The sequence below is a fragment of the Aegilops tauschii genome, chromosome 5 (genome assembly GCF_002575655.3).
Source record: "Aegilops tauschii subsp. strangulata cultivar AL8/78 chromosome 5, Aet v6.0, whole genome shotgun sequence".
Taxonomy (NCBI): Eukaryota; Viridiplantae; Streptophyta; class Magnoliopsida; order Poales; family Poaceae; genus Aegilops; species Aegilops tauschii.
In genome coordinates, this window is record NC_053039.3 from 493,594,848 (window position 1) to 493,601,754 (window position 6,907).

Here is a 6,907-nt window from a genome sequence, read left to right on the forward strand (position 1 = left end):
TGTTGAGCAATTGACAGAATTGAGCATAGTTATGAGAGTATCTAGGTATGATCATGTATATAGGCATCACATCCGAGACAAGTAGACCGACTCCTGCCTGCATCTACTGCTATTACTCCACTCATCGACCGCGATCCAGCATGCATCTAGAGTATTAAGTTCATAAAAACAGAGTAACACTTTAAGCAAGATGACATGATGTAGAGGGATAAATTCATGCAATATGATTTAAAAACCCATCTTGTTATCCTCGATGGCAACAATACAATCCGTGCCTTGCTGCCCCTGCTGTCACTGGGAAAGGACACCGCAAGATTGAACCCAAAGCTAAACACTTCTCCCATTGCAAGAAAGATCAATCTAGTAGGCCAAACCAAACTGATAATTCGAAGAGACTTGCAAAGATAACCAATCATACATAACAGAATTCAGAGAAGATTCAAATATTGTTCATAGACAATCTTGATCATAAACCCACAATTCATCGGTCTCAACAAACACACCGCAAAAAGAAGATTACATCGAATAGATCTCCACGAGAGAGGGGGAGAACATTGTATTGAGATCCAAAAAGAGAGAAGAAGCCATCTAGCTACTAACTATGGACCCGAAGGTCTGAGGTAAACTACTCACACTTCATAGGAGAGGCTATGATGATGATGTAGAAGCCCTCCGTGATGGATGCCCCCTCCGGCGGAGCTCCGGAACAGGCCCCAAGATGGGATCTCGTGGGTACAGAAGGTTGCGGCGCTGGAATTAGGTTTTTGGCTCCGTATCTGATCATTTGGGGGTACGTAGGTATATAGAGGAAGGAGTACATCGGTGGAGCAACAGGGGGCCCACGAGGGTGGAGGGCGCGCCCTGGGGGGTAGGCGCGCCCCCTACCTCGTGGCCTCCTCTTTTCTTTCTTGACGTAGGGTCCAAGTCTCCTGGATCATAATCTTCCTAACAATCACGTTCCCGAAGGTTTCATTCCGTTTGGACTCCGTTTGATATTCCTTTTCTGCGAAACTCTGAAATAGGCAAAAAAACAGCAATTCTGGGCTGGGCCTCCGGTTAATAGGTTAGTCCAAAAGTAATATAAAAGTGAATAATAAAGCCCAATAATGTCCAAAACAGTAGATAATATAGCATGGAGCAATCAAAAATTATAGATACGTTGGAGACTTATCAGGCCTCCACCCTCTGGCCCTTGGCCTTCATGGTGATGATGGCCCCTCCGGGATACTCCTCCATGGCCACCGGTGTTGATGGCCCCCTCCGGTAGGGTACCGGAGAGGGCTGAGATTGACTTCTCGTGGCTACAGAGGCTTGCGGCGGCGGAACTTCCGATCTAGGTTTCTTTCTGGAATTTGGGTATATATAGAAGAGTTTTGCGTTGATTTCACGTCAGGGGGGTCTCCGGGCTGTCCGCGAGGCAGGGGGCGCGCCCCCCACCCTCGTGGGCAGCCCGGGACTCTTCTGGCCTGCTTCTGGTACTCCGTGGGCTTCTTCTGGTCCAAAAATGATCTCCGTCAAGTGGCACGTCAATTGGACTCCGTTTAGTTTTCCTTTTCTGTGATACTCTAAAACAAGGAGGAAACAGAAACTGGCACTGAGCTCTAGGTCAATAGGTTAGTCCCAAAAATCATATAAAATATCATATAAATGCATATAAAACATCCTAGAAGGATAATATAATAGCATGAATACTTCATAAATTATAGATACGTTGGAGACGTATCACTCCTCGATCTTTGATCACTTTATCCACACAAAACTCAACACAAAGCTCAGTAAGATCCGTTAGTATAATAAGGCAAATCACTACCCTAAGTACTGTTCCAAACCAATTCATATTTTGTTTTTGCATTGTAGCTATTGCATTATAACTTTTCCATGGCTTATACCACCGATAGAATCGATAGTTTCATCAAAACAAGCAAAACAATGCATCAAAAACAGAATTTGTCTTAAACAGGTCAGTCTGTAGTAATTTAAACATTCACTATACTTCTGGTACTCCAAAAATTCTGAAAAATTAGGAAAAAATAAACAATTTTTATACAAATACTGTGCAAAACGTTTCAGAAACTTTCGACATTCCAGTAAAAAACTAAAATTCACGCGCTACAGCCAAAGTTTCTGTTTCTGCACCGCACATACCAACAAGCAATCTAATCATCCTAAAGGCAAATCTTGGCACAATAATTTTACAATACAAAGGATTTTTACAAGGGGATAATTATTTTTGTGAGAATTTTCATGAAATATTCTACATTGTTTCTATGAGCATGAAGACAAGTGTTCAAGGTTGACCCTCACTTCTCCAATGCATAACTTCCAATCGCTTCTCTTTTGTGAAAAAGTTTTTAAGTTCACCTCTATATTTTTTGCTTTTAAACTTTATAAAAGCACTCAACAGAAATAAATGACTTTCTAAAACTTCCGGGTTGTCTCCCTGGCAGCACTTTCTTTAAAGCCATTAACCTAGGCATAAAGTGCTCAGGTAATTGATCCACCCGGATCCCAAGGTATATCAAAGCCAATTTTAATTAACGATGATTTGGCATTTAGTAGTTAGCACAAAGCAACATATATCAAGCAATGACGAAGTCTAACTCTCTTCCTATGCATCGGCATGACATACAAGAACAATTCATGGACATCAAGTAAAGGCCAATACATAGCATAAGCAGTTTCTTGCAACTTTATCGTGTTGGAAACATAAAGAGGTGGAGATGTAGTTCCTCTCTCATAATAATTGCAAGTAGGAGCAGCAAGCACATGCATATTACATTCATCAAAATTATTATGTGCAACGGTAAAAGGCAACTCATCAATATAATCCTTAATAAGAACAAACTTCTCCGATATAGTGTAGTTTGGAGAATTCAAAAAGATAATAGGACTATCATGTGTGGGTGCAATAGCAAAAATTTCATTATTAACATAAGGAACTATAGCAAGTTCATTTCCATAAGCATAGTTCATATTGGCATCGTGGCCACAAGCATAGCAAGCATCAAGTTCATCAAAAAGGGATATTTCAAACGAATCAACTGGATCATAGCAATTATCATAGCATTCACCCTTGGGTAAGAATGAATGGGCATTAAATAATGTATGAGTTGAAGAGTTACTCTCAGTAGAAGGTGAGCACGGGTAGCTAATCCGCTCTTCCTCCTTTTGATCTTCGCTCTCCTCATCATCTCTTTCATCTAATGAGCTCACAGTTTCATCAATTTCTTCTTCCATAGACTCCTACAAAATGTTAGTCTTTTCATGGACAGCGGAGACTTTCTCAATAAATATATCAATGTCGTAATTGCATTTATAATTATCATAGCAATATTTAAGGATATCAAAAAAAATTGGTCTATAAACTGAATCATCAAAATCTTCAAGCTTTTCAAACAAAGATTCAATTTCATAAGCACCCTTAAAACCAACAAATTCTTCTATTCGTTCCACATCATAGTAATCATATATACCACTAGCATAAGAAGCTAAGGTTTCATTATCATTAAATTTGCATGAAAAGGGAAGATGTGGAGACTTCATCCTAGAGCAACAATTATAATCATATCTTAAGCATAGCTCCCGAGCATACCAATGCAACATATGAATTTGATCCCATAATAATTTCCCTTTTTGTGTCAAGCGATAATCCCTAAAGTATTCACGCTGATCCAACGTTACTCCCATTATCAAGTTGAATGGGGTTTTCTCAGGATTATCAAAGTAGCGCATAATATTTTCCACATAACGAGCATCGAGGGTTTTAGGAGGTTCCCCATCTCCATGAGTAGCAAGTACAACTAATTTTTTTGGTGTTTCGTGAACCATATCCATAACTAAAGATAGAGAACAACTTAGAACAAAAAATAAAAACTACTTAGTGATAAAGCAAACAAGCACACACGAGAATATTCACCCCATGCTATTGCTCCTCGGCAACGGCTCCAGAAAAAGGTCTTGATAACCGACAAGTATAGGGGATCGTTTGTAGCCTTGTTCGATAAATAGGAGTGTCGAACCCAATGAGGAGCTAAAGGTAGAACAAATATTTGCTCAAATTCTATCAACCACCGATACAACTCTACGCACAGTTCACATTTGCTTCACCTAGAACAAGAATAAAACTAGAAGTACTTTGCGAGAATAAAACTACGAATAAATTGCAAGGTAATAAAAGTAGATAGCTTTTGTCAACAAGAAAGTCATTTGTCCCTAGGTAATCGATAACAAGTACCGGTAATCATTCTTGCAATTTCATATGAGGGAGAGGCATGAGCTAACATACTTTCTCTACTTGGATCATATGCACTTATGGTTGGAACTCTAGCAAGCATCTCCAACTACTAAACATCATTAAGGCCGTGAAACCCAACTGTAGCATGAAGTATCAAGTCCTCTTTATCCCATACGCAACAACCCACCTACTTGGGTTTAAGCTTCTGTCACTCTCGCAACCCACCATAAGCAACACCCTACGGTGGGGGGCCCTCGCGTTTGCGCGAGATGGAGGGCACCGTAGGACAGCACCATAACGATTAACCCACAGGACAAAACGGATCTACTCAAACATCATAGGATAGCCAAATATCATTGGGAAATAATATATGGAGTTGAGCACCATGTTTAAGTAGAGATTACAGCGGGGAGAAGAGGTTTTACACCGCTGCATAGAGGGGGAGAAAGTTGGTGTTGACGGTAGCAAGATTGTTGATGTAGATTGCCATCACGATCCTTGCCCCGGCGGCAATCCGGCGCCACCGGGAGAGAGGGGGAGAGAGTCGCCCTCCTTCTTCTTCTTCCTTGGCCTCCCCCCTAGATGGGAGGAGAGTTCCCCCTCTGGTCCATGGCCTCCGTGGATGTCCCTCTCTGTTCTCTTATGTTTCGCGTTCCCCAGATCTGGCCGAAAACCGTTTCTTATATTTCGGGTGATGCGTAACTCCGATTGCGCTGAGATTTTAACACCATTTTTTCGGATATAAGCTACCTTGCGTCCGAAGTATACCTCCAACCGACATTCGAGGAGGGCACAAGACACCAGGGCGCGCCTGGGGCCTGGGGCGCGCCCTGGTGGGTTGTGGGCACTGTGGGCCCCCGTTTGTGTTAATTCCACCTCCCAAAAATCACATATATTCCAAATAATTCTCCGTAAAATTTCATTGCATTTGGACTTCGTTTGATATGGATATTCCGTGATACAAAAAACATGCAAAAAATAGGAACTGGCACTAGGCACTGGACCAATAGGTTAGTCCAATAAATCATATAAATTGTTGCCAAAAATATGTAAAAGTTGTATAATATTGGCATGAAACAATCAAAAAATATTGATACGACAGAGACGTATCATCTATCACTATGAGATCTCATCCTTGCAAGTAACCGTGAAGGGATTGACAACCCCTTTATCGCGTTTCGTGCAAGTATTTGTTTGTTTGTGTAGGTGCAACCACTGGTGACTTGTGTGTTCCTCCTATTGGATTGATACCTTGGTTCTCAACTGAGGGAAATACTTATCTCTACTTTGCTACATCACCCTTTCCTCTTCAAGGGAAAAACCAACTGAGGGAAATACTTAAGGTCTGTGATTCCCGAAGCATGCATGTATGGTCTCTCATTATGCTATGAAATTGGAGCATGATTTATTATTGATTGTCATCCTTTGCGTGGAGGTCGGGAGCGCACGATGGTTAACTCCTACCAACCTCTCCCATAGGAGCATGCGTAGTAGTACTTTGCTTCGAGGGCTAATAAACTTTTGCAATAAGTATGTGAGTTCTTTATGACAAATGTGAGTCCATGGATTATACACACTCTTACCTTTCCGCATTTCGCTAGCCTCTTCGGTACCGTGCATTGGCCTTTCTCACCTTGAGTTGTGGTGCAAACCTCGCCGGTGCATCCAAACCCGTGATATGATACGCTCTATCACACATAAGCTTCCTTATATTTTCCTCAAAACATCCACCAAACCAACCTATTATGGCATTTCCATAGCTACCCCGAGAAATATTGCCATGCCACTTCCACCGTTTTTTGTGGCACCCCGACTCAGAGCAACCGATTTACCTTGCATTGCCAGCCTAGAGATCAAGTCTTCTGGCAATACACAACAGCATAGTACATAAACAACCGCTTTATTGAAGCTAGCGGATTACATAAGTCTGATATTACATCATGATACAAGGCCAAGCGGCACACTCGGTGCGGCTGGACAGTATGTACATTATTTAATGAACATGACGAGGGCCTCCATCACACGAACTACGCGGCAGTGGAAGAACGACGAAGTGGAAACTCCATAGCACAGGGACACCGACGTGGACACAGCCTAGACGCGAGATGCGCTCCGATGCGAACCGACTTGCCTGAAAGCTGGCATGACACGCCAGGTCAGTACATTGAATGTACTCGCAAGCTCACAACAAACATAAGCACGATGACAAACAATATCATGACAATTAATCAGGTTAATGCAATACAAGAAATACTAGTAATACGGTGAAACCAACATGTGCACCGAGTCTTGCGGACTCGCTTACCAGACGAGTTACCTTGTAACCAAACGGTGACCATACCTGGGTCACAACTGAAACCAATCACTCATGATGCAACTCATGAGTTCATGAATCATCACGAAACCAGTGCCAAAAACAATCATTTAGTGTGCAAGATTAATTATAAGAGTTGATCCATGGTGTGACTTACTTCCGAGCTATGCCCATAACCGAGGACGCGGCTATCGATAGAATAAATACACTCTGCAAAGGTAGCGCACTTCACCCACACCACGGAACCCATGGCCTCACACTCCCATTCGGGTGGACCAACGGCGTTCCGACAAAACCCTTACCTTGTCATGACACTCTCCCGGCCACTCCGACCAACTCCCTCTCAAGGCTAGGTCTTT